Raw genomic sequence first — 24,028 nt, forward strand, 5'->3', positions numbered from 1 at the left:
ACTGTATTAGGTAGGATTACTCTCACATTGGGAAAGCAATTGGAGTTGATATGATGGTCAACTACCTTCTTTCTCAAATCAGTATATTCTCCATCCTCCTCACTATGTCCTTTGAATTTCATTCCTGCATTTTTTATTCATCCTGGGAGATTTGAATGCTCTTGTAGAATTTTATAGAATTTTAGTTCATGGGATCTTAACTATCTTTCTGAACCCTTTGAAAACTACTTTCTCCAGAACTAAGGTGCTTGTCAGACTCTGGCCAACTTTCCTGTCCTTTGGTGAATTGTGCCATAGAGAAGAGGAAAATTGGGCATAGGCAAGGTAAAAGCACGGGCAGGTAAGAGAGGAAGAATACAAAAGCATGGTGTTAGCTTATATATAAAAGCATCAAAAGTGCTAAAACTCCTTAACGCTATAAATTGCAGAAATGGCCCCAACCTTGCTATATCAGTGGGATCATTCCTCTATAATCCTTTTCTCTAAATGCTTTATTGTTATCATGTTCCATTTTGAATGGCAGTTACTTGTGGATGCTATCTTTCTGTTATATCATAAACTCAGTGCAGGAATGTAATTTTTTTTTTTTTTGATCTTGTGATTCCTTGATACTTTTGAGTCAAGAACCTATGATTATGTACGACAGTGGGAGAGTCTTGGGTCAGAAACTTCCTCCCTAACGATCAGCAACCCATAAGTAAATTATAGTCTTAGAATATTATTCCAGGCAATAAAAGGGTAAGTGGTTGTATGCCCATAGCCAGTATACGTCAGAGGTAGAGCTTAAACCCAAGTCTTCTTGGCTCCAAGACTGACACTCTAACCACTCTACCATGATGCCTCTCACTATGCACATAGTAGGTCTTTAATGTTTCTTGAATTGAATTGTATAAGTTATATTTACCAGATATATTTTCTATCCCTAATTGAGCATTTATGATTAAATCAACCCATGCTAATGGAATAACTAAATAACTAAGTACTAGTAACTAAATATGTAATTATAATAACATAATAACTAAATAACTAAAACATAATAAATCTATTCTCTCTACAAATCAATAAATAACACTTTCAACTTTCCATAAGTGATGATTGGATTTGATGAAAAGAAAATCAAGTTATGAAACTGACACTGAATAAAATCACCATTGTGGGGAAAAGGGAGATTTTGTAAAACACACACACACACACACACACACACACACACACACACACACCAAAAAAAAAAAAAAACAACAGAGTTACAGAGAGAAAAATATGTCAGGAAGTAGACTGTCAGAAAAGAGAAGCCAAGACTCAACAGATGACTTCCAAGAGAATAGTAGTAATTCCCTCCTGCAAATTGCCTTTATTGCAACTGAATGGCATTCTCTCCACCTGTGCAGCAATTCTCCCTATTGTCAGTTTCCATGATCAGTGTGAAAACTGCATTTTAAATCTCTTTAGCAAGCTGTGCTATTGGATAAGGTGACAGTCATATCAAATGGAGGGAATAAGATTTTTATTCATCATGAAAACAGGACCATTAGCTAATATGCAGACTGTGTCTGTATTATGTGGATGTCCTCAACTGTCGGTAAAATAGCAGCCCCTCTGCTTTTCAGCAAGATTATTATTTTTTATTGCTGCTAACAAACCCTTTTCCAACTACTCTTTCTTTCTTTGTTTCCCAGATTCAGAAGGCCAACAATGTTTGGAAGGAGGTAGAACTAAATGCCATTAGGAAAGCAACCATAGACCCAGAAGGATTCCAGAAATCATCTGATCATTTACAAATAAGAAAGATCCTGGCCCAAGGAGGACAAGTTACTCTCCCAAGGTTACACAGGAAGTAAAGAATAAGGGATCAGTCATTGTAACTTCAGTCAGTGCTCTTTCCCTACACCACATCACTTACTAAGAGGTGAGAAAGGGCTTAGGAAAGCCAATAGGACTAGAATGAAGGCCTGTTCATCTGGGGAAACTAATCAATAGGTTAAATGAAGTAAGCTGATAGGTTGGAAATAAATCACCAGCAAAATGGGCCTATGCCAAGATAGGGTGCCAAGGGTGCCAAGAATGGATGGTCTCTGGGTCTAGAGAAGAAGCAACACATGGGGCTGTGTTGGTACACCATCCCAAGTGTGTGTGACTCAAACAACACTGCTAGTCTCTCCTTCCTTTTCCAAATGAGTGAGAAATTCAAGGACATTGCAAATTGGGTTGTAGTTATGAAACTTACTTTGAATATTACAGAGATTTGAAAATATTAAAGCTTTGCAAAAAATTTTTAGATATATACATGCACACACATACACACATACATATATATCCTAAAATAAGCACGTGTTTGTATATTTGTGGGTTATTCTTTATATTTTAAAAGGGGAGGAGGATTTAGTGATTGGCTTCTTTACACTTCTTCCATTATATTTGAGATGTTGAAAAAAATTACTCCTAAGTTATGCCAAAAATGTCAGATTTTACCTGTACGCATGGCAACATAAAAAATTCCCAGCAACAGGGTAATCGTGAGGGAGGGCTATGGGGAGACAGAAAGAGGCAGCGTGGGGAGGAAAAGGTGTACCACAAGAAACAAAAACCTCATTTCAAGCATGAGTCATCAACTTCTACTAGAGAACAGCAACACGGAGGAAGATGCTAGCTTGTATTCTGCAGCCAGTGAGAAGAATGACTCTTTCCTCTTTGTATCTCTGGGTCTCTCTGTCTGTCTCTGTCGCCATCTTTGTGTCTCCATCTGTCTCTGTGTCTCTGTGACTTTGTGTCTGTCTGTCTCTGTCTCTGTGTAACTGTCTCTGTGTCTGCATGTCTCTCTCTCTCCCTCTCTCTCTCTTTGTCTCTCTGTCTCTGTCTCTCCCTCTATGTGTGTGTGTGTCTCTCTCTCTCTCTCTCTCTCTCTCTCTCTCTCTCTCTCTCTCTCCCCCTCTTTTTCTCTCTCTCTCTCTTTCTTCCCTGTCACATTCACCTATACTTTTAGCTCAAGGAGCAAACTAGTTTCTAGCTACTAGAATCTGTATAGGCCTTCCAATAGAAAGATTTTATTTTACCTCTTAAAAGTAGATTTAACAGAATTCTTGGCCAGAAAAGCACCCTGGCAATACCTTCAGAAGTACTTGCCAGCTCTACACCAGCTCACTCCAGTCATGCCCAAGGGTGAATGACCCAGGCAACAGAGGGTTATGGTTTAAGGGATCCCATCCAAGAAAGCATTCCAAGAGAAACCTGCAAGTTACATCTTTGGAAATAATGGTTATTAAAAATGCGAGATATAATCAAGAGGCATTTATCAAACACCTGTGACTGCTACTTGCTTCATAAAACCATCCCAAACTGTTCCAATCCTTATTAATCTCCTTTTACTTTGAATTTAGAGCACTAACAGTTTACCTATAACTTAACACTTAGATTTGATTATCTTCTCTTGTCTGTCATTGTTTTACAATCACCCCCCTCCCCGAGAGATTGTAACCTCTTTGAAGGTAGCAACTGTTGCAGGTCATTCAGGCCAGGCTCCTTTTGCTCATATCTTAAGTAAGGCTACTAAGGCTATACCCCATCTTTCCTCTCTGAGTGGCCACTTGTGTTAGACAGTTTCAGGATTTCAAGAACCACAGAGCAAGTTTAACACTAAAGTTCATCTAACTACAGGGTTTACTGTATCACAGAAAAAGCACGAGGACATTTTTACAAGAAGGGTATAAGACATGTTATGACTGCACGTGTATAATAACCTCTAACAATTTGCTTTCCTTCTCAATGGGAGAAAGAGGGGAGGGAATGGAGAGAGAGAATTTAAGACTCAAAAACATTTAAATGAATGTTAAAAATTGTTTCTACATTTAATTGGGGAAAAATAAAATATTAAATTAGAAATTCTTTTTAAAAAGACATGTTAACACCTTTTGTCTAACTTCTACCCTCAGTTGAGTTCTAATCTTTGAGATGAGAAGTGTGACTACTCTATTTAGGTAATACTAGACTGACCAATGAAGAGCTCTGAAATATTGGGGTCATTGATTTTACCAGTTAGGTGGCATGATAGATAGGACATTGACCCTGCAGTCAGGAAAACCTGTGCTCGAATCTAGCTTCTGACACTTGCTTGTTATGTAACCCTGGGCAGGTCACTGTCTCTGTCCTGGTTTCCTCCTCTGTAATATGGGGACAATAATAGTACCCACATCCTAATGTTATTGTGAGGATAAAATGGGATAGCACCTGTAAAGAACTATTAATTAATAACGATAATAATGTTTATGATGATGATGATACAGAAGTGTATTAAGGGAGATGGAACCTTTTACAAATGCACCCATTTTGGGTTAAGCAGATAAACCTGAGGGGGCACAAGGGTAGAATCAAAAGTTATGCTCATGAATATTGCCCAGATACTCCAGTGGTTACTGTCTCCATGACTCCCTTTCTCCAGGCATCTTCAACACAATGTACTATGTCATAGTTTTTTCACGGTAGCATTGTGGATAGAGTGCTAGACATAGAGTCCATAAGACCTGGGTTCAAATCTCACCCAAGACAATTAATAATTATGTGACCTAGGTCAATCACTTTATCTCTTGCTACCTCACTTTCCTCATCTGCAAAATGGGGATAATAATGGTCATAAGATAATAGAAATAAAGAACTTTGCAGCCTTAAAATACCAGGTAAAGTCAACTTATTTCTGTGGTGAGTGTTATCACCAATATATACCAAGGAGCCTACCACAATGTTGAGCACAGAGGTGATATTTAATAAAATTGTGGTTCCCTTTCCCTCAGACATTTTCTCTAGCTATCCTCTATGACTGGAATTCTTGCCCTTCTCAACTCCTCCCACTGACTCCCCTGGATTCCATTAAATGTCAACTAAAATCCTTACTTTGTGCCTATTGGGACATATTGCTCATCCTCCCCTTCCTCTTCAAAAATGAAGACAACCAAATCCAAAATCTCATTTTTACAAGAAGCCTTTCCTGACCCCTTGTGATCGGAGTACCGAGCCTCTATAATCTCCTATTTATTTTACATGTATATGTGTGTGTGTGTGTGTGTGTGTGTTTGTATGGGGGGTGGAGCTTGGTTGTATGTATTTATTTGCATGTTCTCTCTACCTCCATTCTTTTGTGAGCTCCTTGAGGGCAGGAGATGTCCTTTGACTCATTTTGTATCTCCAATGCTTAGCACAGTACATGGTATACAGTAGGCCCTTGATTCATATTGATTGACTCATCATCCTTCAGTTCCAGAAATGAACAGCCTGACCCACTATCAGAAGAGTATGATATGGAGTCAATTTTACACAAGTGCTGATAAATTGTTATAGATTGATTCAAACTTTCAATAAGCTCCCTCTATGGTCAAAAACATGCACTTATAAGACAGCTGGTTAAGAATGAGAGACAATCTATGGCCACCTAACAGATCAAAAGGGGCAGCTAGGTGGCACAGTGGATGATAAGGTGTCGGGCCTGGAGTTAGGAAGACTCATCTTCCTGAGTTCAAATCTGTCTTCAGATACTTACTAACTGTGTGACTCTGGGCAAGTCACTTAACCCTGTTTGTCTCAATTTCCTCATCTGTAAAATGAGATGGAGAAGGAAATATTTGTCCAGAATATTTGCCAAAAAACCCCAAACAAATGGAGTCATGTAGAGTTGGAAATAACTGAATAACCACAAACAAATCAACGGAAAATAACCAAAGTGGGGACAGAATCATAACCTTGGTCTTAGTAGCAAATGTTCTAACTACCTAATCTACCAGTAACATATAAATAAGCATTTAATACATGTGGTTCCATTCTGGGCATCCATAAAGATAATTAAACACACATGATAACTCCAAGGAATTATTTATCTGAGATAGACAATAATGACAGAAAGTCATATGTGAAAGACATACCAAAAGTTGAAAAGTGAACAATGAACCTGATACATACACAATTCTTTTTTTAAATTAATTAATTTGTTTTCAGTTTTCTACAATCATTCCCATAAATATTAGATTTTCTCTCCCTCCCTTCCCCTCCTTTCACCCTCACTCCACTTGCTAGTGTGCAACCTTAAATGCGTTCTACACATACATTCTTACTAAATACATCTTCACCTTAATCATGTTGCATGGAAGAATTCAAATGAATGAGAGAAACCACGAGAAAAATCAAAACAAAACAAAACAAATGGTTAAGGAATATGAACAGACAGTTTTCAGAGGAAGAAATTAAAGCTATTTATAGTCATATGGAACAATGTTCTAAATCACTATTGGTTAGAGAGATGCAAATCAAAACAACTCTGAGGTACCACATCATACCTATCAGATTGTCTAACATGACAAAACAGGAAGATGATAAATGTGGGACAAGATGTGGAAGAGTTGGAGAGTTAATTCATTGTTGGTGGAGCTGTGAGCTGATCCAACCATTCTGGAGAGCAATTTGGAATCATGCCCAAAGGGCTACAAAAAAGTGCATACACTTTTACCCAGCAATATCACTTCTAGGTCTGTATCCCAAAGAGAACATAAAAATGGGAAAGGGTCCCACATGTACAAAAATATTTATAGCAGCTCTCTTTGTGGTGGCCAAAAACTGGAAATCAAGGGGATGCCCATCAATTGCGGAATGGTTGAATAAATTGTGGTATATGAATGTAATGGAATACTATTGTGCTATGAGAAATGATGAACAGGAAGACTTCAGAGAAGCCTGGAATGACTTATATGATCTGATGCTGAGTGAAAGGAGCAGAACCAGGAGAACTTTGTGCACAGCAACAACCACAGTGTGCGAGGAATTTTTCTGGTAGTCTTTCACAGCAATGCAAGGACCTAAAAAATTCCCATTGGACTCTTGAGGGAAAATGTCATCCACATCCAGAGAATTGGATCACAGAATGAAGCAGACCATTTTCTTTTGTGTTTTGTTTTGGTTTGGTTTTTCTCATGATTTCTCCCATACATAGTTCTAAAGGGACTTTAGAGATCATCTTGTTCAGTCCCTTCATTTTAGAGGAAAAAACTGAATCCTAAAAGGTTAATTGATTTGTCCTTGGGCCAGAGATGGAGTAAATGAGAGTCAGGATTTGATCCTCTTATTCCCCTGACACTATATCCAGTACTCTCTTCTCCACTACACATTCTCTTTTCATATAAGATTGTATATCTGGATATAAGTTAAGGAGAGGCAGTGTGGCATAGTAGATGGATGACATGCTGTCCCTGACATCAGGTAGATCTGGGTTCTAGATATTGACTTTGATGCTTAACTAGTTGTGTGACCAGTGATAGCACACAGACTCTCTCTGCCCCTGAGACGGCTTTCTGAAACTATAATAGCCTGATTACCTTCAGCCTTTGTGGAGGAAGTTACCCACATCAATGAAAAACATTTAAAAATAAAATATATTAGGAGCAAAGAATGTGAGTCACCTTAGGTCAAGTTTGGCAAGGTGGGATAGACAGTTTTGACTTTTCACTCTTATTAAATAAATTTATTGATGATTAAATGAAACAAATTTCCTTTTAAATTGACATATGAGCATTACTATTCTCAAATATAAGAAATGATTTCTGAATTGTATGGCAACTGCATATGCTCTTTCCCCTAGTATATTCAATAAATACTTGCTGCTGAGGCTAGTTTGCAAGCCTTCACTCTACAATTGTGAAGGCATGTTCATTCAACTGTTTCTCCCAACAGTTGGAGTGACTATTTCTCACAAATTGTCCTTTCCATATTCCTCATCCTAAAGTTTCACAATCCCATAAAAATTAGTGCACATCCGGACAAATCTTCACTTCCTCAAATTAAGATGATCCCCAGGGAATTTATGTAAATCTACGGAAACTCATTTTAAAAGAAAGGAAGCATACATCCTCATTAAATAAACAATTAGGTCTACAAACCAGTTAAGAACAACATACTGGAGGATGAAATTAAACTTTGTATCAAGGAAATGAAACCATTTGCTTTCATATTTAGTTTCATCTAAATGCCACAGGAAGTGTTATGTGAAAGATTTCTGATGAAAGCCACGTAAAACTCACAGTAACAAGAACAGGACAGCACTCTGCTACCTACTCTGTTCCTGATTCCCACCATTTATTTCTTCCTTTGGTTTTGTTCTGGGAATTGTTTAATCATTTCAATTGTTTCTGATTCTTCATGACCCCATTTGGGGTTTTCTTATAATGGAGTAGTTTGTCATTCCTTCTCCAGCTGACTTTACAGATGAAGAAACTGAGGCAAATAGGTTAAGTGACTTGCCCAGAGTCACACAGCAAGTAAGTGCCTGAGGCCAGATTTGGACTCTTCTCGACTCCAGGCCTGGTGCTTTATCCACTGTGCCACCCAGGTGCCCTGTTCTCAGAATTAGGAATCATCTTATAAAATCATAGAATCCCAGAAAGGGGTGAAAAGAAAAGGGTGAAAGAAAATGAGGAAGTATACTCTGAAACCTTTTTTTCCTTTTCCTTTGACTCCAACAAGTCCTTCTGGATCACCATTTAGTGTCCGCATTCAAGGCAATAGCTATTGATTTGTTTAGTCTGTCTATGCATATTTGTCAAAAGTAAATAAAGGCCTTCAGGGAGGATTTGGAGGGCAAGCATGGGCAGATGATAGAGATTAAAAAACATTAACTAAATTTAAAAACATCAGTAAAAATATTTTTCCAAGATTCACTGAAGAAAGCAAAAAAATAGACGGGGAACAGAAACAAACAATAGAACTACTTTGTCAACTTATACTTATATGTATGTTTGCATTATGTGAGTATACAGTTCTAAGCTAAAAACTGTAGGAAGATATCTGGGACAGTATATATCAAAACCAAAAAGGAACCACATAACACAAGTTTAGTTGTTGTTTTTTATAATCCTTTCCTTCACCTTATGTTGAAATATTTGTATGTAGATAATTTCTAATTTCACTATGAAAAAAATTTTAAAGGAATTTGAAGAGACAATCTGAGCCAAGTCTACAAAGTCTGACTTCATCTAGGATTTAACACAGGAGCTTAATCAGTGTTTGGAACAGCTACCTTTGCTAACAGTTCTATGCCCAAATTATTGACAGACTAGAAGGGAGGTGACAAAAGAGTCCATTTCTTCTCACTGTTTTATCTCAAGACCATGTCTTCTCATTCATATTGGACACTTTGGAATGTAGTGTGATCTCCACAAAAATGTCAGTTCTTATAGAGTTGCTCTGCTCTGCACAATATAAATTATTGGAGGCAAGGCGTGTCTACATGTGAGTAATACTAGCATTTTTAAGGACATGATGCAAGGTTAAATCCAAATAGTGTAACCCAAGTCTGACCAAGAGGACAATGTCACAAAGATGTTGCTATCGCTACCTTTTGGCCAGATGCCTGTCCTTTCTCATTCATCTTTGACTCTCAAGTTCTTGATCAAAAATTTACTAGCACCATTTCAGTGTCAGTTCTCTGTGTTCCCTTTCCATGCTCAAGTCCAAAGATTTCTATGCCAAACTAACTAACTTTTCCCTTATTAATAACAGAGTTGAAAAGAGGAAGGGTGAAATGCTTTCTTGAAGAGTAAAAGGAATTTATTCTCTCTGGAAGTATTATTCACTGATGCATATGAATAATCATTCAGATGTAAGACCAGATTTTGATGCAGTAGACTTACCAAATCAAAAATGTTCCTATTCTAATCTACATAATACAATTTCTTTTTACTAGTATTTCTTCAACTACTCTCATGCATGCATTTCACCTACATTCTCATGACCTTTTGACACATTTGAAGCAATGATCATTAAAATCACAGTTATTAAGGATTTTATGGATCTTGACCACTGCATTTATAATAATTCTTTGTGAAACAGGTATGTATAAAGTACCTGCCACATCATTAAAATAAACTTTGAGCATGCTATGTTATATTATATGAGTGTGTGTGTGTGTGTGTGCGTATTGAGAGAGAGTCTGTGAATAAGAAAGGAAGACTCAATTGCTATGAGGTCCTCAATTTTAAATTTCCTTCCTTTAGCATGTGATATTAAAAATATAAAGAACTGAAAAATTAAGGTAGTTTGGGAACAAATGATGATGGCTAAGCTTCCCTCTAAAAATCAAACTCTTCTCTTTGATCACAAATATTCTCCTGCTAATCATCACCATCATCTTCATCATCATTGATAACATTTATGTATTACCTACTATGCACCAGGCACTGTGCTAAGCACTTTATGATTCTGACTAATGGAATATCACTATTCCAAAGAATCAAAATTATGAGTCATTCAAATAGCAATGGAGAAATGCATGGTTGGCACAAATGGGCTATAGCATGTTGCTTGGTATAAATGCAAGAAGTGGTATAAAATGTGTCATCAAAGATTTACGACCAGGATGATGGAGTTGAGGAAACACTCAGTCAATATTTTCCAACATTTTCCTCCAGACAACTTTAAAATAATACCTCAAATCAAAATCTGGAGTGGCAGAGTCAATTAAAGATCACTGCAAGATATTTTGTCCCAGCCCAAGACAACTTATAACATTAGAAGGAAAAGTCTGTGTCACGGAGGGAGAGAGAGAGAGAGAGAGAGAGAGAGAGAGAGAGAGAGAGAGAGAGAGAGAGAGAGAGTCTGGCACAGAGCCCATGTGGATGCAACATCAGTAGTGAGACTAGGTAGTAGAAATAGAAGAAGCAGCAGCTTAGGGAGCTCTCAAGCCAGAGATGCTAAGGGAACTTGGCAACTGGTCAGAAACCAATACCAGGGGACCCTTGTGCTAGCACTGGACTTAGGACTGGAAGCTGTTTGTCAATTCCATTGCCTCTACCCACTTGGGGGGTCACAGTTCAAGGGTAGAGAGGAATACTTTTGTTCTAGGGGGAAGCAGGGCCCCTGAGGAACAATATTGCTTGAGGTACAAAGATAGCAGGGGCCTTGAGGAAGAATGTTGATTGTAATTTCAAGAGATCAGAGGTCTTTCCTGGAGAAGCACCAGAGTGAAGACTGCGAGAGCTATTACCACAACTCTTCCCACATCACACAACTTTTAAAGCACTAAAAACTTCAAAACCCCTAGAACCAACTCTAAGAACAGCAGTGTGAAAAACTCTGAAGCTTAGACAGCACCCCGCCCCCACTACACTGAGAACAAAGACCAACTTCAAATAAATTCAAAGTTAAGAAATAGACAAGAAAAGGAGCAAACAAAAACAAAAATAAGCTGATCATGAAAAGCTATTATAGTGACAGGGAGGATCAAGACACAAACTCAGAAGACCAGTCAAAATAGCTACAAGCAAAGCCCCCAAATGGGGGAGGGGAGGGCAGGAAGGAATATAAATTGAGCACAAGTCCAACAAAATTTCCTGGAAAAGCTAAAACAAATTTCAAAATCAAATAAAATGATATAGGAATAAATAGGCAAAGAAATAAGAACAAGGAAAGAAAATTATGAAAAGACAATGAAAAGCTTGGTAAAAGACACAAAAAATACTAAGAAAAATAACAGATAAAAAACAAAATTGACCTAATAGAAAAAGAGGTACAAAACTTCACTGATAAAAATAAATCCTTAAAAAGTAAAACTAGCAAAATGGAAAAAGGTACAAAAACTCACTGAAGAAAATAATTCCTTAAAAATTAGAATCAGGAAAGTGGAAGCTAATGACTCCATGAACATCAAAAACAATAAAACAATGAAAAAAGAAAAGAAAATGTGAAACCTCGTCAGAAAAACAAATGACTTGGAAAATAGATCTTGGAGATTATTTGGGAATTATTGGACTACCTAAAAGTCATAATTTTTTTTAAAAAGAGCCTAGATGTTATATTTCAAAAAATTAAGGAAAACTATTCTGATATTCTAGAACAAGAGGGTAAACTAGAAACTGAAAGAATCTACTAATCCCAACCTGAAAGAGGTCAGAAAATGAAAACTCCCAAGAGTATTATAGTCAAATTCCAGAGCTCCTGGATAAAAGAGAAATGCTTCAAAGAGCCAGAAAGAAACAATTCAAATATCACCGAGACACATTCAGTATCACACAAGATTTAGCAACTACTGCTTCAAAGAAGAGTTTGTTGTATATGATATTCCAAAACGCAAAAGAGCTTGGAATACAACCAAGAATAACTACCCTGTGCAAAACTGATTGTAATTCTTTTCAAGGGAAAAATATTGATATTTAATGAAATAGAGGAGTTTTGACAAAGTACAACTCATTCCTATTAAAATCACTAAAAAGTATAGAAATCAATAAAACCTTTCTTAAAATGATAAATAGTTTTTATCTTAAAAGTAAACATCTATAATGGTGATAAACTTGAAACCTTCCCAGTCAGATTTGGGGTGAAGTAAGGATGTCCAGTATTGACACTATTATTCAGTATTGTACTAGAAATGCTAGCTACAGCAACAGACAAGAAAAAGAAATTGGAGGAATAAAAATAGTCAATGGAGAACTAAAACTCTCACTTTGCAGATGACATGATGATATTTTTAGAGAATCTACTAAAAAAACTATTTGAAACAATTAACAAATTTAGCAGAGTTGTAGGATATAAAATAAACCCACATAAGTCATCATCATTTCTATATATTACCAACAAAATCCATCAGAAAAAGATAGAAAGATTTAAAATTTAAAATAACTATTTAAAATAACTACAGATAATATAAACACTTGGGAGTCTACCTGTCAAGACAGACCCAGAATGAACAGGCAGTTTTAAATCACTGTTGATTAGAGAGATGCAAATCAAAACATCTTTGAGGTACCACATCATACCTATCAGATTGGCTAACATGACAAAATAGGAAGATAATAAATGTTAGAGAATATGTGGGAGAGTTGGAACACTAATTCATTGTTGGTGGAGCTGTGCACTGATTCAACCATTCTGGAGAGCAATTTGGAATTATGCCCAAAAGGCTACAAAAATGTGCATACCCTTTGTCCCAGAAATACCACTTCTAGGACTGTATCCCCAAGAGATCATAAAAATGGGAAAGGGTCCCACATGTACAAAAATATTTATAGCAGCTCTCCTTGTGGTGGCCAAAAACTGGAAAACAAGGGGATGCCCATCAATGGGGAATGGCTGAATAAATTATGGTATATGAATGTAATGGAATACTATTGTGCTATAAGAAAGGATGAACAGGAAGACTTCAGAGAGGCCTGGAAAGAATTATATGAACTGATGCTGAGTGAAAGGAGCAGAACCAGAAGAATTTTGTGCACAGCAACAACCATAGTGTGCGAGGAATTTTTCTGGTAGACTTGGTCCTTCACAGCAATGCAAGGACCTAAAAAATTTCAAATGCACTCTTGAGGGAAAATGCCTTCCACATCCAGAGAAAGAACTATGGAACTGGATCACAGAATGAAGCGGACCATTTTCTCTTGTGCCATTTTTTGCTTTGTTTTGTTTTATGGTTTCTCTCATTCATTTTAATTCTTCTATGCAACATGAGTAAGGAGAAAATGTAGTTAATAAGAATGTATGTGTAGAACCTGTATAAGATTGTACACCATCTCGTGGAGGGAGTGGGGAGGGAGCGGGAGGGAGGGGAAAAAATCTAAGCTATATGGAAGTGATTGAAGAAACCTGAAAACAAATAAAATAATTTTTAAAAAAAGACAGACCCAGAGACTATATGAAAATAATTACAAAATACTCTTCACAGAAATAGACAGATTCAAATATAGCAGAAGTTTTACTACTTAAGGTTAAACCAAAGCAAATGCCTATTATAATAAAAATGTCAATTTTACCTGTTAATTTACTCCTTCAGTGCCATACCAATCAACTTACCGAACAACTATTTTATAGAGCTAGGAAAAATAATAACAAAATTCCTCTGCTAGCATAAAAGGTCAAGAATATCAAGGGAATCAATGAAAAAGAAATGTGAAGGAAGGCAGTATCAGATTTCAAACTACATTACAAAGTAGCAATCATGAAAACAATTTGGTAGTGACTCAGAGATACAGTGATGGATCAGTGGAATAGTACACAAATATATGGTAGAAAATGATCATAAAAATCAAAGCTATCAATAGTCACATTTTTAAAAATGCTCTAAATCACTATTTAACAGAGAGATGCAAATTAAAACAACTCTGAGATACCATCTCACACCTATCAGATTGGCTAATATGACAGAAAAGGAAAATGACAAATGCTGGAAGGGATGTGAGAAAATTGGGATACCAATACAAGTTGGTGGAGTTGTAAACTAATTCAACTATTCCGGAAAACAATTTGAAACTACTCCAAACAGGTTATAAAACTGTGCATACCCTTTGACCCCATAATACCACCAATAAGTCTGTATTCCAAAGAGATTACAACCAAAGAAAATTGAAAAGGACTTATTTATGCAAAATTATTTATAACAGGTTTTTTTGTGGTGGCAAAGAATTGAAAATCAAAGAATTGGAAAATGGATGCTTATCAATTGGGGAAATGGATGAACAAGTTGTGACATATGATTGTGATGGAATACTGTTGTGTTATTGGAAAACTATAAGAAATGACAAATGAGATGATTTCAGAAAGATCTGGAAAGACATTTATGAACTCATGCAAAGTGAAGTGAGTAAAACCAGAACATGCACACAGTAATGGCAAGTGTTGCAAGGATGATCAACCGAGAAAGACGAAAGACTTAGTTTTCCTGATCAAGACAAAGATCCAAGACAGTTCCAAAGAACTTGTGCTTGTTTCTTTTGTGTAATTAGGAAATATTTATGAAATAAATAAAATATATTTCAAAAAGATTTATAACCAAAAAAAGATGTGGAGCCAATCTGGAGTGAAAATGAGAGATACCTAATGAACAGTCCATGTGGCATACTCAGGTCTTTCTGACTCCAAGTGTAATGCTCTATCCACTGAGTCATCTAACTGGAATATGAATAGCCAGGGAACATGGAGGAAGAGGCACATGTGTGACCCAGGCAGCTCACAAGTCTAGCAGAATCGTTGATGTCTTTTGGTAATGTCATCACACTATCCTCTGCTGCTTTCCACAAAGCATAGCATCTCTACTCTCCAGAGGAGGGGCATAGTCTTTTCTGGACATCATGCATTTGCCCTGTATTTCTGCACTCTTCTGGGCTGAATTCAGCTCATCAGAATCACATTATGGGCTGAATTCAGGGCTCTTTTTTTGCCCTTTTCGGATCTCATCAACTATGGTTCTGTGACTAGAAGGTGTCTCCTTGAAAAGGTAAGATGAATTCTTTAAGCGTATAGGTGGAGGGGCTTTTGTTTGCTGTTCAGTCATTTCAGTTGTAACCAATTCTTTATGACCCCATTTTGGATTGTCCCGGCAAAGATACTGGAGTGGTTTGCCATTTTCTTCTCCAGCTCATTTTGCAGATGAGGAAACTCAGGCAAACAGGGTTAAGTGACATGCTCAGGGTCACATAGCTAGTATGTGTCTGAAAACAGATTTCAACTCAGGTTGACTTGGAGTCTCAGGACTGGCCCTCTATCTGCTACACCACCTAACTGCCTATGAAGGGAAATAAATCCTTAAATCAAACTAAGGCCAGCTGAATAAAAGCCAAGCAGTGTGTCCCTAGGCTAAGATTATCACTATTTTTAATCTTATTGTTAATTATTAGTACTAACTTTTGTCTAGGGCTAATTAAGTCTGTTGTCCCAGATAACTATCTGGTTTAGATTTAGAAAATTCCTTGTAACATCTGTATCACCTTTGATGGCAATCCTCTACTTGTCCCTCTGCTTCCAAACCCATTTTTAGGAATGACAAAAAAACCAAAAACAACAACAACAACAAAAAAAACAATACCCAAGAGTTATATGGAGGCTAGGAACCCAGCTTTCTCTCAAAATTCTCACCAGGTTGGTATGCAAATTAACGTGAGAAGTGTAAAAGTTAACTGAAGGCAAAGTCATTGCCCTCTACCCTCCTGACCCAGATTCCTGCCTTTATTATCTTCCAGCAGAAAAACCTGTCTGTTTCTCTATAAAAATAATGAAGTTATTTCGCAGTTCTGTTGCCCATTCTTATTCTTTAGACAACATTGTCAAGCTACATTGACATCACTGAGTCCTCCTGTTGACTGAGGATTCTGCAACTCAGGCAAATTTAATGAATCCAGTCTTAACTGGTATCATCTAAGTAAAAGATTCCCTTAGCTCAGGATAAAAGAATGTTCTGTCTTAGATTTTTTTTTAATGTACTGTTGGTAAAATTGGTTCAGAAGCATGACAGGACTCTTCCAGGAACACACACAATGGAAATATGCAAAGAAAATACCAAAGAAAATTAGGCTGCCAGAGTCACATTAAGTAGCCTGAAGTCCTGGGCAGAGAGACTACATGAGAGGGTTTGGGCAATTATGTTTCTCTCACAATGTGACTACTGGGTGTTTTACATCTTCAGAGCTCTTCCCTCTTCGTTCAGGAAAGCCTTTGTCACGCAGAGAGAGAGAGAGAGAGAGAGAGAGAGAGAATGGTAGAGGGTATGTGTATATATGTGTGGAAATATGTACATATATGATGTTATATATATACATACAAATATATATACATATATATACATAGATGTTTTATATATATATATATATATATATATATATATATATATATATATATATATATATATATACATACATACAAAATCAAACTTCCTTAGGACCTTGGAGTGATCTTTGATCCTTCCTTCTCCTTTGCCCCTCTTTGCCAAATTCTGTTAATTCTTTCTCTCTGACAACTCTTGAATTTAACCCTTCATTTTGGTGTTTACAAGTGTGCTCCAAATTCAGGATCTCAACATTTAATGCCTACATTACAAGTATAACCTCCTTCAAGGCTGTTTTGTTTCCTCTCTTACTCCACTAGAATAGAAAATAATCCTTCTCACTTTTTTCTAACTCAAACTTTGTGGCTTCCTGTTTCTTTTTCATTACAACTAATTTTGTCAGTTGAGGCCCTCCTTCCACTGCATTCCTCTCATACAAATTCAATCTTGTCTTCTATTTATCTACCAGAACCTCTCTACTATTTTCTGTGGCATACTGATAAATGTTTAACTCCTGAATCTTCAGAAAATACAGGACAACCTTTTCAGTGTAATGTGCATTATTGATATTTTCTCCATGACTTTCTTAAGTCTCCATGATCAAGAAAACAATGCATCCAGTCATGTCATGTGATATTTGCTGATTTCTGAGGTGCTGCATGCTCACACTGAACATTTAACAATTGGTTCTTGGGAGCCATTTCAAGCCAGCTCTAGGATACCTTGGAGTCTATTCCCAAACATATCTTGCTAGTACCCTGCTTGCTTATGCCTTTGCTTGTTCGTGTCCATCACCCTTATGATGCCAGCCCCATTTCTCTGCTACTGATCTATTTAAAGACACAGCTCAAGACTCCTGCCCTCTAAGAAGTCTTCTCTGGCTTGCCTCATCCTATTAATCAGACTGATTATTCCCTCACTCAACATTTTGCTCAGCACTCATGAGCACTGTTTGCCTGTAATAAGATCATAGCATGCGTTTGCTTTTTCTCTACTTGTTTCATTTATGTGAGTGGTGTGACCCCAAAATAAATTACCTGCTGTTCTTGAGGCAGAGAAAGAGTCTTCTGGAATCATATAATTTTACAACTAAAAGGAATCTCAGAGACATCTTTTGTATCCCCAATAGCACCAGGAACAGTGCTATGTACACAGTCAACATCCAATAAATGCCTAGTAAATTGAGTTGAGTAACTTCTCTATTCACAAACTCTACCTGCAGACACAGTTCTCCCAGACATGACCAGAGATACAGACCTTGAAAGGGGAATGGCTGGGGCAAATTAGAGGTAGGGAGAATGACCAAGACAAAAGTAATGAGTGACTAGACTATAAGTTCCATGAAGGCAGGAACCACAATATTCAATCTCACTCTGCACCAATATAGTGCTCTGTTAAACAGCAGGTACTTAATAAGCATCTGCTTATTGTCACATCCTGACAGAGGTACATTATGCAATGGCATATCGCGTACGTTGGAAAGAGACTAAGATCAGGTTTATGTGTCTTGACAGAATATATCACCACATCTATCCCAGCAGGGGAAGGAGTTAAAAGCACTACCTGTATTTCTTTATTAGCTCCTCTTTATTAGTTTCTCTGAGAAGGGATTTCTGCCTTAAATTGATAGCCAGTAAGTTACTTTGGCTATATTAGGTTAGAATTAATAGGATGTTTAGTGAATGCCAAAGAATAAAAGAACATTTTTCTTAAGAGAATGATACTAGTCGGCATGTGGACTTTAACAGGAATTTCTAGCTCAGTAAAAACATGACAATCCGTCAAAAATAGCATCTACAAATCAAGAATAGCAATCCCAAAGATAATGTGAAGGCAGAGGCATTCTTACCAAAGAGGATGGAACTGAATCCATATACTTATGAAGACTTCCCACCAACCCCAAGAGAAAAACCAAACAGAGAAAGAGCAGAATTGAGGCTAGCTATTCTATCTAGCAGAAAAGTAGTCCCTCAAAAGCCAAAACTCTCTGCCCTTCGAGAGAGGACAAGAGGGAGTGTAAAGACAAAGAGGTGAATCAAATTGAGTATCTTCAAGCCATGTTCAAATACTTCCAAGTCAAGTCACTAATGCTCCTGGGTATCCCCGTCAGAACTGGAGTCAACATTGTATATCTGTATGCAAAACTCTACTGCAGATACAAGGGCCAGTGGAGTTGTCCTTTTTTTCTCCAAAGATATTCCATTTGTAAATCTAGTAGAATTAACAGAAACTGCCTCTTCAACACAATCTTGTGCTATTCACTTTCTCAAGATCTGACTTGAGTTAAAAGGGGGAAAGGAAATTATCCCTCACTAACACTGAAAGTAAAGAAGGTAGAGGCACCAATGGATAATTCAGATATTGCCAAGGGATAGGTAAGTAGTCAACCTCCTAACAAAGAGGCAGAGGAAGTCATTGCACTTAGGGTCAAACATGTAGCTCAGAAAGTATTTATTCTTGCAGGTCCAAAACAAAGAAAAGACAGATGTCTGTATGGATCACCTGATTCATTCAGACAGATGTCTGAATTTGGTCACACTTCCATTAGGCCAGTGCCATGTCAGCCAATTGATATCAGCAAGTTTCAAGAATGTGAGAATACCATTTTGGCTAATCTCTTAAGGATACTTTTTACTGTAGCATAATAAACACTTTTTTAAAAAAGCATACCAGATAAAGTGACCCTTGGTGGTCGCTTAGATCACGACATGATATAGTCTTTCATTTGACTCAAATTCCTATAAAAGTGTAAACATATGCAGCCTTGCTATCATTCATTCAGCAGTTAACAAACAAGAGTTGCTAAAGTTTGATGAATGGGAATCTTCATAAGCCTAGAATCACCCTAGCCAGGACTCATTTGATTACATTAAATGCCACCTTGTGATTGAGGCAGATCTTTAGAAAAGAAATAGTACCATACTTTTCCCTACCAAGAATATTCAAAATTCATTTCAACTTAAAGGTACAATGGAAAATAAGCAAAGAGGTAACACATTTTTTCCTTAGTTATGGAGGTTCACTAGGTTAAGCAGGCTTTCAGACCTATAAATAGTGACAATCATAATTGTGTGTAAAGGAGTCAGAGCAAATGGGATGAATCATATCTCTGAGGAAAGTTATATTTTCTAGGTCTTTCTAAGTAGGTGGATTGGTTTTAATTTGGTATCTACTGGGGAATTTCATTTAAAATTAGCAAAGCATTTCATTGATTCACTGCTTTCTAATGAGGCCCAATGTTTATGTAGGATTTTTCCCACAGAAGCATTTATTCCTTATTTATTATACATAGCATAGTCTTGAGATTGATCTATCCATTGGGGTTATAATGGATAATCATTGATCTCTCTCAATCAGATCTCAATTCCACCATAAACAAATGTAAAGTAACTTTAAAAGAGATAAGACAGCTTACAATATCTTTACTTAAATTAAAGATCAGAAGAACAAACCTTAAGAATACTTCTTGAGTTGAGTCCTTTATCCATTATTCTTGCCAAAGAATTTCCAGTTTTTTTAGAAGTTTCCTCTCTCTTTGGAAGCTGGTTGGATTCTTATCAACAGATGCTACTGATTTCTGCCTTTGCAGATGCTGTTAAATTGCTTTCTTTCCAGAAAGGGTTTTTTTTTTTGGTGTGTTTTGTGATTTAGGTTTATTGAGCCTACAGCAGACAGAGCATTAGATATTCTAAGATTTCCCTGCTGTGTCTGCTCTACACATAAAGAGGTTCCTGACCATAACCTCCATTTCATAAACAATGAAACTGAGACTGACAAATTAAATAAAATTATCCAAGGCAATGCAACAAGTGAAAGACAGAGTCAAAAGGAGAGCTCAGGAAATCTAACTTACAAGGCAGGGTTCAACCCAGTTTGTTTTCCTTTCTCCTCTTTGCTGTATAAATCGAGACACTTGATGGTTTAACAGGGCAGTTTTCCTGCAATATCTACTGGCTTACTGCATTATGCAATGAAGTCAGAATTCTGAGCTTGTGACATCAATACAGGTTGCCATGGCAACTCTTTTCATGAGTATTACAGGTTCACCATAGGCTCAAAAAAAGGGGAACTATACGGAGTAGCAAGAACAAGGCACAGTAAAGAATGAACTGCAACAATAGCCTGAAATTGTAAAAAACAAAGTGGAGAGCAAAATTTTTTATAGTTATTATAATAATGTGTATGGATGTTTAAATATGTTTTACCACAAAGATACAATTATGCATTGTATATATGCCCTTATATAGTTGAAAGTTGCTTTTTCTTACCTAAAATAATCACTGAAAAAGCAAAAAATCACAGACAAACGAGAACATTTCTGTCGCTCTTCTCTTACAGCTGAACCATGTAACTCAGATCATAGAATGGTCTGATTTTGACAAGGCTAATGATTGCATAGATTCTGTTATACCATAGGTCAGATTCTATTTCCTTAAATAGAATTGTTATTTGTCATTTCAAATAAATGACATACAGAGCAGCATGATGTAAAATGAATGTCAGTCAGACAACTAGCATGTATTAAGCACCTACTATGTGCCAGGCTAAGTGTTAAGCACTGGGGATACAAAGAAAGGCAAAAAAACAGCCCCTGCTCTTGTGACCTAAGATTTGAAAGAGGTTTTTTACTCTCTGTTTCCATCCGAAGTTTGGTTTTAGAAACCACAGACCCCTTACCTGAAGGGGGAGGAAAGGAAAAAAGAAACTCTTAGAAATCAAAACTTTAAAATGGGGTTTTAACTTCCATGAATGCCCATCTGCTTTTCCTCCCTTGAAAAATCCCTGTCAAAGGCATATAGAAATGATTGAATCTAGTGCTTATGAGAAGATGAACAGAAAGAATTTTTTCCTGTCTTCCAATGCATTATTTTTGTTCACCTGATCTTGAAACACACTTAACGGTGATGAAACTATGCTTTGCAACTCCGTTGTCCTGCCTCCTCGGCCACTCCTAACTCTCCCACATAGATAGATCTAGGAGCTTAAAGGTGAAAGTACCTCAGAGAAAACAAGATAATTACCACGGGTGCCTCCTGGTGATTTCACAGGTGGTTGAGGATGCTGCTTTGTTGAACAATAGTCTCAAAATTGGAAGCAGAATCACCCCATTGAGTAAGAACTGGTTGAGATGGAATTCACTTGGGCAAACAGCTGATGAACAAATTAGGGTTGACCTTGTCAACAGTTTTTAATGACCGAATTCTGTCTATGTAACACCGAGGAGATCATTTTGCAGTTGTTTCATGCCAAGGTGATTGAAAGAGAATTCTGAAAAACATTTTTTTTAAAAAATCCTGTGTGATCAAATGGAATAATATTTGTAAAGTGCTTAGCCCTGTGCTAGGCACATAGTAAGCACTTAAATGTTTATTCCCTTCCCCTTCTCCCTACCTCTTCTCCCTTAGAAAGATACCTTGGAGTTGCAGTTTTTCTCTGCATGGATACTAGCCATAGTAATCAGTGCAGATTACAGTGCTACTGAACCCTCTCAATTTTTTATCAGTATCTTTCCATTAAGTCTTCAGTGTAATAGTATCAGTAAGTACTCCAGAGAGAAGTCAGACATCTCTCTAGAGGACACTCTCAGGAGCGTCCTAACTGTCCAGTACTGCCTCTCATTCTCCCTTTGTGATTATCCCACCTCCTTTTCCAAATGTGCACGTTCTTTCATAAATTTTATAACATTTTTTACCTGTATATGATCTCTGGTAACATTCTGTAGCCTATGTATGTGTACTCCAAGTCTTTCTATGGCTGTTTGTATATTTTGTCATTTTGGTTCTCCTGGGACCACGATTTGTAGTCATGGAGTAGTATCCCTGGCAGAATATTAATGTTAAGGAGATGAGTTTTTCTGGATGAGATCAGTCTGGGATCACTAGAAGCCCTGGACATTTTCCAGAATCTTGTAGCAAGCCTCACTTTTTCTGAGAATTCCAGTGACTTCAGTTGTCTCAGACCACTGTATTGATTTCCCATTCAAGTGAATCAAAAAGACTTTTGGTATTAAAAAATAAAAAGTCAGAGAAGATTTCTTAGTGTAAGGAATGTGTCCTTTTCAGTTTTTAGCTTTGCCAGTTTCTCAGTGGGAGATGCATAGACCTTATCTTAGAAAGTGGTCCATAGTCTAATATATCAACTTGTGCCCAGAATTATAAAAAAAAATTAACATTTCCTGTTGTTGCTTCTCTGTTTCTGTCTCTCTGTCTCTCCTTCTTTCTCTGTTTCTCTCTCTCTCTCTCTCTCTCTCTCTCTGTCTCTCTCATTCTCTCTCTCCATATATATATGTTTTTTTTTCTATCTCTGAATCTCTCTCTATTTCTCTCTATTGAGTTTGCACCGAAATTGCTTGGCATTTAAATAATTTGGTTCTGCAAAAGAGTTGAGAAAAAGCAGCCCCAGGATCTTTTTTCATAGAAGCAAGAGAATATATTGAATGCTGCATATACTGTCAGATGCCTTTGATTTGTTGATGGATTTTCCTTTATTCCTTTTTTTTCTCTCTGTTTTGTTGTTGTTGTTGTTAGGGATAACTTGAAATAGTTCGCAAGTGAGATGAATTCAGAAATTAAGACAAAGGTTCTTTCTTAACTTGTGGTTCACAGATTCTTTGGAGTCCATGAATAGATTTCAGGGAGTCCATTGACTGTGAAAAAATGAATCTTTATTTTGATTAACCTCTAATTTAGCATTTCTTTTCATTACTTAAAAAAGAATATTCTGAGAAAGGGTCCATAGGTTTAACCAGATTGCCAAAGGGATTGGTAATATAAAAAAGAAAAAAAGGTTAAGGACCCCTGGATTTAGGTATGTAGTAACAACAATAATTATTTTTTAAAATAATTTAAAAGAAATAACTTTGTATATACATCCTGTTTATTTATCTGGGTTCATGCTGTTTTTCTCCAAATAAATAGCAATCTCCTTGAGGGCAGGGACTGGTAAGTTTTTCACCTTTATTTGCCTAATTGACTACCCCTTAAATTGAATTTCTCCCACCTCCTAGTTGTTCACCCTAGCAGGACTTTCAGCTTGGCCTCATTATTCAGTATAGGCTCCAAAATCACTTGTTCTTTGTTCCCGGTCTTCTATTCTTACTTTCTTTTTGAAATGTCTCTCATTCCTCATAGAACTAGCTTTCTGATGTCTGTCTCTGCTTTTTTTTTTTCAAGCCTTTAAAATGTGAAGCTCTGAAGAAAGGCTTCTTTTCTTCTTTGGGGCTATAAGTCAAACTTGTTAAATCATCAGAAGCTTCTGTGAATCAATCAATCAATATGTATTAAGTATCTACTATGTGCCAGACCATGTGCTAAGTGCTGGGGATACAGAAAGAGACAAAGAACAGACCCTGCCCTGGAGGAGCTTATAATATAATGGGAGGGGGATAAGATGCAAACAAACATACTATTCAAAGCAAGACAGGATACAGTATACAAGAGAAATAGGAGATAGTTAACAGATGAAAGGTACTGGAATTGA

The 24,028-nt window shown here is 36.9% G+C and overlaps 1 long non-coding RNA gene across 2 annotated transcripts in view; it reads right to left on the bottom strand.

The window, feature by feature from the left end:
- LOC140527030 (uncharacterized) overlaps positions 1 to 20,500 on the bottom strand; it is a 115,585-nt gene extending 95,085 nt beyond the window's left edge. The window contains exon 1 of one of the 2 annotated variants that reach the window (XR_011974650.1): positions 20,403 to 20,500. This is a non-coding gene — a long non-coding RNA (uncharacterized lncRNA). Of the gene's footprint in view, positions 1 to 20,001 lie in introns of both variants that reach the window. The other variant, XR_011974649.1, reaches the window with a different exon arrangement.
- Between the last annotated feature and the right edge of the window lie 3,528 nt (positions 20,501 to 24,028).

The sequence above is a fragment of the Notamacropus eugenii genome, chromosome 2 (assembly GCF_028372415.1).
Source record: "Notamacropus eugenii isolate mMacEug1 chromosome 2, mMacEug1.pri_v2, whole genome shotgun sequence".
Taxonomy (NCBI): Eukaryota; Metazoa; Chordata; class Mammalia; order Diprotodontia; family Macropodidae; genus Notamacropus; species Notamacropus eugenii.